This window comes from Cervus canadensis, chromosome 2 (genome assembly GCF_019320065.1).
Source record: "Cervus canadensis isolate Bull #8, Minnesota chromosome 2, ASM1932006v1, whole genome shotgun sequence".
NCBI lineage: Eukaryota > Metazoa > Chordata > Mammalia > Artiodactyla > Cervidae > Cervus > Cervus canadensis.
The window spans coordinates 46,035,337-46,048,181 of NC_057387.1; positions in this window are offsets into that span (position 1 = coordinate 46,035,337).

Consider the following 12,845-nt stretch of genomic DNA (forward strand, 5'->3'; position numbering starts at 1 on the left):
ATGGCTTTGCTACTGAAGCACTACAGGATCAATGAAGTTGCCCTAGGTTTCTTACCCTCTACAACTGCTAGTGCCAACCCCATGTGGGCTGGTAAGGTAGTCAACATGGAAACACAGGCTCTCATGGCAGGAGTTTGTTTCCTGGGCTCTGACCACTGCTTCTGAAGAAAGTTTAAAACCAAAGTCCAATGGATTCAGGTATTAGTATTCAGCATTTTCCAAAGTGTGCTTTATGAGATACTCATTCAGGTCAATTAAATTTTAGAAATATTGCATCTCTATCCCCTTGTGAAAGAGTCACAAGGCATATTAAAATCTCCAAGAAACCTCTTGTAAAAATATATGCTTAAATTGGTTTAAGTCATGATCTCCGGATTTATTTGCCCAGAGTTCACCCCCACCCTGGATTGACACATCACAAAACATTCCAGGGAACACACTCTCTTTAGCTACTTTGAGACCCACTGACTCTCTGACATGAAGGTTAAAGGACAGAGAGGAAAGGACTCCATTCATGGATCACCTACTGTGGCCAAACTATGCTCTCTGGGCTTTGCATGCACAATTTCATTTAATCTTCACAACAATCCTGTGAAAGAATGTCTTGTTATCCCCATCTAACAGATAATGGAACTGAAAAATATATGTAAAATTGACCAATAAAGATGCTCACAAATAAATGAAAAATTTGTCACAGTTGCTGTTCTCTCACTAAGTCATGTCTGACTCTTTGCAACCCCATGGACTACAGCATGCCAGGCTTCTCTGTCCTCCACTATCTCCCAGAGTTTGCTCAAATTTGTGTCCATTGAATCAGTGATGCCATCTAACCACCTTGGCCTCTGTCACCCCTTCTCCTTTTGCCTTCAATCTTTTCCAGCATCAGGGTCTTTACCAATGAGTCAACTCTTCACATCAGGTGGCCAAAGAATTGGAGCTTCAGCATCAGTCTTTCCAGTGAATATTCAAGGTTGATTTTCTTTAGGATTGACTGGTTTGATCTTCCTGCAGTGCAAGGGACTCTCAAAGGCCTTCTCTAGCATGACAGTTTGAAAACATCAGTTCTTCCCTGCTCGGCCTTCTTTATGGTCCAGCTCTCACTTACATGACTCTCCATACATGACTACTGGAAAAACCATAGGACTATACAGATCTCTGTCGTCAGAGTGATGTCTCTTTGAGCACAAGCTACTTCGCCACAACAGAGCTGTGATCCATGAAGGGGAAATGAAAAATACCAGATTAAAAATATATATGTACATATACATTTACTTTTTATAAATATATGTATACATTTATTATACATAATCCAGAATAAAGTTTTTTACCTAGCAGCCTATAGGCTTTTCTAATTTTAAAAAATTGGTTGTTACTATATAAAACCCAGGAGACTTCAAATTTAAGAAAATATCAGAAGCTTTAGCAATGAGAGGCCAATTCCTTTGGGTAATGTCCTACTAATGCTAAGTAGTAGCTTCCCCTTTTGGTAAGGCCTGCAATCTCCATTTCCCCAAATCCCATCTGGCTCGCTCGACTCACCTGTGTAAGATGTCTTGTCTATAGAAACATTCAGGTATGTGATGTCCGGTCTAAAAAGATAGAAACTGAAATACTCTTTAGTACTGTGATTGGCCCTACGTTACAATCAGTCAGAACAGTTCCTGCCCTCTCAGACCTCATACTCTAGCAAGAGAGACAGACAATTAAATAAGGAACTTTGTAACTGCTTAAAAAATAGTAAGTTGGAAATATTAAAATGAGAAAATGAAGGAATACCTTGGGCATCTGGGAGAGGAACACATACAAGAAGTGATTTTTAAGCAAAGAAATGAAAGATTAATAGGAGATGTCCAGGAAAACAAAAAGGGTAAAGTGTATTATAGGCAGACCCCATCACTAATGGGTTTTCCCGAAGACTCGGTCATAAAGGACCTGCCTGCAATGCAGGAGATGCAGGAGATACAGGTTCAACCTCTGGGTCAGGAAGATCCCCTGGAGAAGGTGTTATAGCCACGCTTTCCAGGAAACAGACTCACTCAGAAGGACAATGCAGATAGTGGAGTGCAGTTTATTACGCCGGCGGGCCCAAGGCAGAGTCTCCTCTTAGCCAAGGACCCCGTCCAGCATTTGTGAAAATCTTTTATACCCCATGTGTACGTGTCCAGACCTACCACCTACCCCATGTGTATGTATCTAAACCCACCACCTACCCCATGTGTACGTGTCTAAACCCACCACCTACCCCATGTGTACGTGTCTAAACAGTCAATAGTCAATAAGCCCACAGTTACATTCCAACCAGTTAATAATCGATAAGCCTGTGATTACATCCTGACAGATACGAAAAAAGTTTATGACCTGTCCGGAGACAGGTGTGATTACGGTATGCTTCCTCTTAGGCAATGAGTAGCCTGGATGTGATCTTCAAGATTCCTCTGTCTGGAGGGGGTCTTATCCTTCCATTGTCGTCCTCACAGGCACTAAGCAGAGAGTTCAGAGTCCACTGGAGAGGCAGTCGAGCACGGCCAGCACGGACAGGCCTGAGATGCAGTTCAGGCCCTATGAATTCCTTCTTCAAAGGAAATGGCAACCCACTCTAGTATTCTCACCTGGAAATTCCCGTGGACAGAGGAGCCTGGCAGGCCACAGTCCAAAGTATCACAAAGAGTCAGACAGGACTGAGCATGCACACACAACCCATCAGTAAATATTTATTTTGGCAACCTCCATAAGCTTATAATCATTATGGGAGACAAGACAGCAGGCCATCAGTAAGAGCATACACAGTGTTGACTGGTGTCAGGTTAATCATGTGAACTGGGTTCTGAGGCAAGGAGGTACTCTTCCATAACAAAGTCACTTGGACCAGCAAGAAGAAGGCTGAGTAACAATATACTATGATAATGAGTGCACACTATTCCCAAATGCACTACAAACTCTGTCCCATCACAACGGGATCCCTGTGTCCAAGCCTCACACACATAGGAAACTGGTGTTAGAAGGAATGTGCCAGGTGAGCCTGTGAGGGGGAAGTCACAAGGCCATGGGGACGGGTCGGCCAGGGAGCTTTGACACACCAGCCAGTGATGTGTCTACCTCATGGCAGCTCCTGAAAAGTTAGATCCTCTGATCTTTCGGTCATGCCACATGCCAGGTCTTATCTTCCCAATCACAAAAATAAAAATAAATACAAATATTTATATATATATATATATGTAGAGAGAGAGAGAACCTGTTTGAGTATAAATTAATTTTAGATTAATATTCAATCTAATTATTTTTAATCTCATTAATTACAAAACAGGTAATTAGGTAGGAATTAGTAACTGAGACTTGGTGATTGCACATCTTACTGAATGTTACGTGCAGGTAGTAAGTGGAGGATCCAGAACTGAAAGTAGGCATTCCAACCCCAAAGTTTACACCCTAGCTTATGATTTTGCAAACTGTAGCCCAGCGGGCTACAGTTCAAAGGTCACAAATAGTCGGACACAACTGAGTGACTGAACTGAACTGAACTACCTATTTTGTAATTATTGAGATTAAAAATAATTTGAATACCAATCTAAAATTAACTTATACAGGTTCTCTCTCTCTTTCTCTCTCTCTACATATATATATATATATATATATTTATGTTTATTTTAATTTTTGTGATTAAGAAGATAAGACCTGGCATCTGGTTAATCATGGGAACTGGGTTGAATCATAACATCCAATCAGTGGCTTATGTTGAGTACTTTTAAGTGAAATAAGATAAAATGGAATAAAAGGTCATCCTTCACTTATAGTCACACTAAATACACTATTTCATGAGATCTTTCTGATTTATGTGTCTACTGGGTTCAAAGTAAAATTGTTTCTTACTATATATCAAGATTGAATAGTTTTAAAGCTATTGTTCTGAGATCTTATAAAGGTATATAAAAAAGCAAGTCACATTTAGTTTTACATCTAGTAACAAACACTTTTTTAAATAATAAAATTACCCAAAATCACTTCTGTCCTGAAAATTTAGTGTTTTCATGACCACTACATAGAGGAGAGATAAAAATTTAGGAATTATATTAGTTAGACTAGTAGGCTACAATGCAGTAACAAACACCTAGCGTAAAATCACCAAGGTCTATTTCTCAAAACCATTCAAGTTCAAGTTCTCAAACCCATACCCACTAAGGTCCCTGGCTCTGCCTGCAAAGTACTTTCACAGTCACTGTGGCACTGGGGAGCGAAGGTGGAGCACATTGTCTCTTAATGTGGAACATGTTGTCTCTCAAGTTGCCAAGATGAAGTTATACATGTCACTTCTCAAGCTTCATTAGCAAAGCAAACCACATGGCCACATTTAACTTCAGAAAGGCAGCAAGGACAATCCTGCCATGCGTCTGGGAAGCAGAATCTGAAGCATTGGTTGAATAGCACTTATGATGGCCATAGGAATCATGGTTATTATAGATGATAGCTGAAGCCAAGAAGATGAAAGAGGTCTTATCCTACTCTCAATGAGGAGAAAATTAAAAAAAAAAAAAAAATGCCAAGACTCATTTTAATGACGTGGTCCCTATACTCACATTTCCAAACATCCTCCTAATGGCTTAAATTCAAAATGTCCCAAATCAAACTCATTATGCTCCCTACAACATCAGTTCCCTTTATTATGTCCTTCATTTTTATTAATATCATCACCATTCACTTAGTCACTCAAATGAGTCACTTTGGAATCATCTTCATCTCCTCCCTGGCCTTCATTGGCATAGCCAATCAATCACAGCCCACCTCCAATAAACATTTCACAAATCCATCCATATGTCACTATTCCCATTCTAACTGCCCTCATGCTAATTCACAGCATCTCAACCAAGACTAGCTATCCTACATAAGGCTATATTTCTTTCATATAATTGTCAAATTTGAAAATCTGTCTCTTTAACACTGACTGTTCTTGTGCCATACAAAGTTTCTGGGTTTTTTCTGTTAATTATTGGAACTTTGCAAGCACTTTTTCTTGAAAATGCCCCCTGTGATAGACAAACTCAGTTACAGGTATGAGTAAAGAAGAAGAAAACATTTAGAGAATCCTTAAGAGAAAGAAAACAGGAAAAGAAGAGCCAGAAGAGTAAGGCATATTTGTATAGCTACTGTATCTTTTAATTAAAGTTCTTCTTTCTGCCTCTAACCTGAAGGGTTTATAGTTTCATATTAACAGAGAGAGACTGATTCCTCATAGAGAATCTTCTGGTGTTCCAGAAGTTGAGACTGTAAGACAACAAAATCTCCAAAGAAGAAAATGACAAAAAAGAACAGATAAAGAATATTTAAATAGATATTTTTGAAAAGAAGAAAAGACTGGTTCTCATTGTAAGCAAAACTTCTACATGATATTTTTAATAAGGTTCCAAACTTTGCCCTCTACCCCCCAAAAGAAACCCCCCTCTTTTATTGAGATATATTTTGAAATAATAATAATATATTACTAACATTTAGGAGAAGGAAATGGCAACCCACTCCACTGTTCTTGCCTGGAGAATCCCAGGGATGGGGTCGCATTAACACCAACTTAATGAGGTAGGTGTTACTATGTTCATGGATAAAAAAAAGTGAGATCGGAACAGTTAAGTAATTTTCTGGGGTCATATTTACTCCACTAAATGTTCTTACCCACTATAGTATAATGACTAAGTTAACAATTTATTACCATATGTAAAAGCTACTAATAACTTCGGAACTTTGCTGGGCTTCAAAAATACTAAAAAATCAAGAAGGTACAGAGTTCTTTTCCTCTTTTGTTAGCCATGGAGATGAGAATCAAGTAGAAGTTACAGAATTTGTGTGCTTTAGCTACTACCTCTCCAATAGCTTTAGATAATATCAGTGATAATGCACATCTACACCTTTCTCTTGCCTTTAAAAGGAATGCCTATACTGTTTGCCATTAAACCTAATTAAGCTTTTCTGCTGAGCTTGATATATCTTATGTTCAGGAAATATTCATCTATTCCAATTGAGTATATAGACATTAATAACTGCTTTTTTGGATGAGAATTTGGATTCTTTAACACTGTGGCAGATTTGAAGCATGGGCATAAATTCTCCACTCCTCCCCTAGAGACTAGTGAGATCTCTGTCTCCTCTATAGAATTGGGGCAGACAGTAGAAATGGTGTTTTGTGATTCCAAGGCTAGTTCATAATAGACCAGGCAGCTGTCACATTTGCTCTTAGATTGCAGTTGTAAGAAGTCTGTTGATGCTAAAGCCACCATGCTGTGAGGAAGCCCAGGCAGCATAGAAAATCACATGTAAGGGCCCTGGCTAACAGTACAGTTGAACCCAAGCTTCAGTCGTTCCAGTCCATTCACTAACCATGTGAATGAAGAATCTCCCAAATAGGTCTTATTCTCAGTCATTTAGATGAGGTCCTAAATTTTAAGCAGAGACAAGTCACTTCTGCTATGCTCTGTTGAATTTCCCACAAATCTGAGAATTTGATAAAATGGTTATTTAATACCACCATTTAATACAGTTAGTTGTGAAACAATAGATAACTGGGATAAGTGTAATACCTTTCTTTGTCTTATTTTATACGTTTTGGGCCTGAATGTGGCTTTGTTTGTTACTTAGATGGCAACCCTGAATTTCTTTTGTTTGCATTTGCCTCTTTAGCTCATCCTGCTATTTGCAACCTTTCTGATTTATTTTGTTGCAAATCTCTTTTAAATGCAAGCATTCTCAGTCACTTCAGTCATGTCCGACTCTGCGATCCTATGAACTGTAGCCCGCCAGTTTCCTCTGTCCAAGAGACTCTCCAGGCAAGAATACTGGAGTGGGTTGCCATGCCCTCCTCAAAATACAGCTGAGAGTTAGGTTTTCCTTTGCACTCCAATCTAAAAATCTCATTCACTTGATAGTTGAGCCAAATTCATTTATAATTTTAGTGTGACAGATATCTTTGATCTCAGTTCACCTGCATTATTTTGTATTTTCTCTTTTTAAGACAACCTAGACAGCATATTAAAAAGCAGACATTACTTTGCCAACAAAGGTCTGTCTAGTCAAAGCTATGGTTTTTCCAGTAGTCATGTATCGATGCGAGAGTTGGACTATAAAGAAAGCTGAGCATCAAAGAATTGATGCTTTTGAACTGTGGTGCTGGAGAAGACTCTTGAGAGTCCCTTGGACTGCAAGGAGATCCAACCAGTCCATCCTAAAGGAAATCAGTCCTGAATATCCATTGGAAGGACTTTTGCTGAAGCTGAAACTCCAGTACTTTGGCCACCTGATGCAAACAACTGACTCATTTGAAAAGACCCTGATGCTGGGAAAGATTGAAGGCAGGAGGAGAAACGGACGACAGAGGCTGAGATGGTTAGAATGCATCACCAACTCGATGGACATGAGTTAGAGGAAGCTCTGGGAGTTGGTGATGGACAGGGAAGCCTGGTGTGCTACAGTCCATGTGGTCACAAAGAGTTGGACACGACTGAGCACCTGAACTGAACTGAACTGAACTTTTTAAGTTTAATGAAGCTTTTCACTATGTGGTCAACTTGAGAGCAAGAGAAATAAAGATAATATGTATATATGTATGCATAGTTATTCTGTTGTTTAGAAAAGTTAAAGATTTTATTCTACAGGTTCAGTCAGTTCAGTTCAGTTCAGTTCAGTTGCTCAGTCATGTCTGACTCTTTGCAACCGCATTGGCTACAGTATGCCAGGCTTCCCTGTCCATTACCAACTCCCAGAGCTTACTCAAACTTGTGTCCATCGAGTCAGTGATGCATTCTAACCATCTCATCCTCTGTCATCCCCTTCTCCTCCCACCTTCAATCTTTCCCAGCATCAGGATCTTTTAAAATGAGATAGTTCTTCACATCAGGTGGTCAAAGTATTGGAGTTTCAGCTTCAGCATCAGTCCCTCCAATGAATATTCAGGACTGATTTCTTTTAGGATGGACTGGTTTGATCTCCTTGCAGTCCAAGGGACTCTCAAGAGTCTTCACAAACACCACAGTTCAAAAGCATCAATTCTTCGGCGCTCAGCTTTCTTGATAGTCCAGCTCTCACATCCATACATGACTACTGGAAAAACCATAGGTTTGACTAGATGGATATTTGTTGGCAAAGTAATGTCTCTGCTTTTCAATATGCTGTCTAGGTTGGTCATAGCTTTCCTTCCAAGGAGCAAGCATCTTTTAATTTCATGGCTGCAGTCACCATCTGCAGTGATTTTGGAGCCCAAGAAAATAAAGTCTGTCACTGTTTCCATTGTTTCCCCATCTATTTGCCATGAAATGATGGGACTGGATGCCATGATCTTAGTTTCCTGAATGTTGAGTTTTAAGCCAACTTTTTCCTCTTTCACTTTCAAGAGGCTCTGTAGTTCTTCTTCGCTTTCTTTCATAAGGGTGGTGTCATCTGAAAATCTGATATTTATCCCAGCAGTCTTGACTCCAACTTGTGCTTCATCCAGCCCAGCATTTCACATGATGTACTCTGCAGATTACATCTGTAATTACAACTTTATATAAAATGCTCTCAGTCTTCTGTTTTTAAACAATATCTATTAGTTTTTTCCTCTTTCTCTCTCTCCCCTTTCTCCTCCTCTTCATCTCTTTCTCTCTCTCTCCTCCATCACCCAATGGTGTATTATTATCTAGTTTTTATCTTTGTACTGCTAAATAAGCATTTCATTTTCATTGCCAGTCAGTTTTTTTTTTGTTTGTTTGTTTGCCAGTCAGTATCAGTGAGGATTCAGCAGAACTATCCTCCCTCCTACTCTTTTTGCCTCCCTCTCTTCTGCACTAGAGTTAGTTGTATCACTCCTGCACTGTCATGCATATAAATATCACATTCTGTTCTCACATTTTATTTTCCACAATTGTGTTAGTCTTGGCTCCATTTTTCAATAAATTTAAACTCACTACCAGAAAAGAATGAAGTAGGACCCTTACCTTATCAGTTCAGTTCAGTTCAGTTGCTCAGTCGTGTCCGACTCTTTGCGACCCCATGCATCGCAGCATGCCAGGCCTCCCTGTCCATCACTAACTCCCAGAGTTTACTCAAATTCATGTTCTTCGAGTTGGTGATGCCATCCAACCATCTCATCCTCTGTCATCCCCTTCTCCTCCTGCCCCCAATCCCTCCCAGCATCAGGGTCTTTTCCAATGAGTCAACTCTTCGCATGAGGTGGCCAAAGTATTGGAGTTTCAGCTTCAGCATCAGTCCCTCCAATGAACACCCAGGACTGATCTCCTTTAGGATGGACTGGTTGGGTCTCCTTGCAGTCCAAGGGACTCTCAAGAGTCTTCTCCAACACCACAGGTCAAAAGCATCAATTCTTCTGCACTCAGCTTTCTTCACAGTCCAACTCTCACATCCATACATGACCACTGGAAAAACCATAGCCTTGACTAGATGGACCTTTGTTGACAAAGTAATATCTCTGCTTTTTAACATGCTGTCTAGGTTGGTCATAACTTTCATTCCAAGGAGTAAGCATCTTTTACTTTCATGGCTGCAATCACCACCTGCAGTGATTTTGGAACCCAAAAAAATAGTCGGACACTGTTTACACTGTTTCCCCATCTATTTGCCATGAAGTGATGGGACCAGATGCCATGATCTTAGTTTTCTGAGTGTTAAGCTTTAAGCCAACTTTTTCGCTCTCCTCTTTCACTTTCATCAAGAGGCTTTTTAGTTCCTCTTCACTTTCTGCCATAAGGGTGGCGTCATCTGCGTATCTGAGGTTATTGATATTTCTCCTGGCAATCTTGATTCCAATTTGCACTTCTTCCAGCCCAGCATTTCTCATGATGTACTCTGCATATAAGTTAAAGAAGCAGGGTGACAATATACAGCCTTGACATACTCCTTTTCCTATTTGGAACCAGTCTGTTGTTCCACGTCCAGTTCTAACTGTTGCTTCCTGACCTGCGTATAGATTAAAAATTAACTCGAAGTGAGTTTCTGTGATGTGCTTAGTCGTGTTGGACTCTTTGCAACCCCATGGACTCTAGCCCACCTGGCTCCTCTGTCCATAGGGATTCTCCAAGCAAGAATACTGGAGTGGGTTACCATGCCCTCCTCCTGGGGATCTTCCCAACCCGGTGATCAAACCCAGGTCTTCCACATTACAGGTGGATTCTTAACCATCTGAGCCACCTGGGAAGTCTGAGAATATTGGAGTGGGTAGCCTATCCCTTCTTCAGGGGATCTTCCTGACCCAGGAATTGAACCGGGATCTCCTGCATTGCAGGCGGATTCTTTACCAGCTGAGCTACAGGGAAGGTAAATGTGAAAGCTAACACTATAAAACTTTTCAAAGAAAACATAGATGAAAAGCCTCACAACATTGGATTTGGCAATAAATTATTGTATTAAAAACAAAAGCATAAGAAACAAAGAAAAAATACATGAATTGGACTGTATCATAATTTTAAAATATGCATCAAAGACACAATCAATAATGTAAAAAGACAATTACCAGAATAAAAGAAAATATTTGCACATCATATATATGATAAGAATTGATATCCAGACATACAAGGAACTCCTATAATCATGGATCTCCAACCCCTGGGCCACAGACAGGTGCCAGTCCATGTCCTGTTAGGAACTGTGCCACACAGCAGAAGGTGAGTGCCAGGGAAGTGAGGGAAGCTCCATCTGCCACTCCCCAACACTCTCACTATTGCTTGAGCCATCCCTCTCCCAGCCCCCTGCCACGGAAAAATTGTCTTCCATGAAACCAGTCCCTGGTGCCAAAGAGGTTGGGGACCACCATCTATAGCAACAACAAAAACCCAATTTTAAAATGAGCAAAGGATCTGGATAGACATTCTTCAAAAAGACATATAAATGGTCAATTTTCAAGATATATGCGAAAAAATGCTCAACATTACTAATCACTAAGGAGATGCAAATCAAAACCCCAATGAGTTACCACCTCACACACATTAGGATGGTTACTATTTTAAAAAAAAATACAGAAAATTAGGAGTCTTGGTGAAGACAGGGAGAATTTGGAACCTCTATGCACTGTTGGTGGGAAGGTAAAATGGCGAAACCACTGTGTAAAACAGTGTGGCAGGTCCTCACAAAATTAAAAAGAGAACTACCATATGATCCAATAATTCCTCTTCTGGGTATATTCCCAAAGAATTGAAAGCTACTTGGCTTAGACATATTTGTATATCCATATTCATAGCAGCTTTATTCACAATCACCAAAAGGAAGATGTAATCTAAGTCCTCATCAGAGCATGAATGGGTAAACAAAATGTGGCATATACATACAATGAAAGACAGACAAGCCTTGGAGACAGGGCAGGTTTGGTTTCAGACCCCTGTGATGAAGTGAATATCACAATAAGTGAGACATAAGAAATTTTTGGTTTCCCAGTGGATACAAACTTAAGTTCATACCACACTATAATCTATTAAGTATGCAACACCATAATATAGAAAATAATATACATGCTTTCATTTTAAAATACTTCATTGTTAAAAAATGTCAAAGTAATTATGATAGTAATATCAAAAATTACCGATCACAGAGACTTCCCTGGTGTTCCAGTGGCTAAGACTCTACACTCCCAGTGTAGGGGACCCAGGTTCGATCCTTGGTCAGGGAAGTAGATCCCACGTGCAGCAACTAAGTGTTTGCGTGTTGAAACTAAAGATCCTGTGTGCCACAGTGAACTTCCTGCACAGCCAAATAAAGAAATAAATAAAACTTTAAAGGAAAAAAATCACTGACTACAGATCACCATAACAAATACAATAATAATGAAAAAGTCACATGAAAACATGAAGCAAGTGGATGCTTGCTTGCTTGGAAAAAAATGGTTTCCATAGATTCTCTCCATGCATGGTTACTACAAATCTTCAACCTGTAAAAAATGCAGTTATCTGTGAAGAACAATAAAACAAGGTAAGCCTTTATTATTCAGCCTTACAAAAGGAAGGAAATTCTGACATCTACCATGACATGAATGAACCTTTACAAAGGCAAAGTCTGTAGTCCAGGCCTGCACTAGCTAGACAACCTGAGTTTTTCCTCGGGGCCCCTTTTTGCGGCACTGGGTTTGCCCCTGGACCTGAAAGCCCTGGGCAAGGAGTATGTGAAGGGTGAATTTAGGAGACATAAGACCTTTGGAACTGACAAGGCCCAGTGTTTCTTGCAGAAATGAGAGACATATGCAGCAGTGCTATGGCAACAAGCTAAAGAAAACAGACAAAATTCAACTGAAAAAGCATATTTTGGAACCATCCTCCCAGAAGAAAAAGTTAATGACTTTCATGCTGAACAAATTGGACAATAGCAGGAACTGATGCAAGAAGCCACTAAACCCAATAGCCAATTTGGTATCACTGACTCTATGAAACCAAAAATTTAGTCTATTACAATAAAAGCTTAACAAAGCATTTAAAGTTCAAAAAAATTACTATGCTCAGTGAAATAAGCCAGTCACAAAAAGACAAATACTATATGATTCCACTTAAACAGGGTACCTGTTCCAATTCATCCTGACAGAAAGTAGTTGCCAGGGAATGAGGGAAAAAAGAAAATGGGGAGTTGTTTAATGGGTATGGAGTTTTAGTTTTACAAGATGAAAAGAGTTGGAGATTGGTTGTACAACAATATGAACACACTTACCACCACTTTAAAAAATGGTTAAATTAAAAAAAAATAAAATAAATAAAAAATGGTTAAGATCATACCTTTTATGTTATGTGTATTTTACAATTAAAATAAAATTTTTGAAAAGAGAGGGGAAAATGTATATTAAAAGGAACTCAAAGACATCAGTAGCAATGTATAGTCCATATTTGGAGCTCACTTTGAAC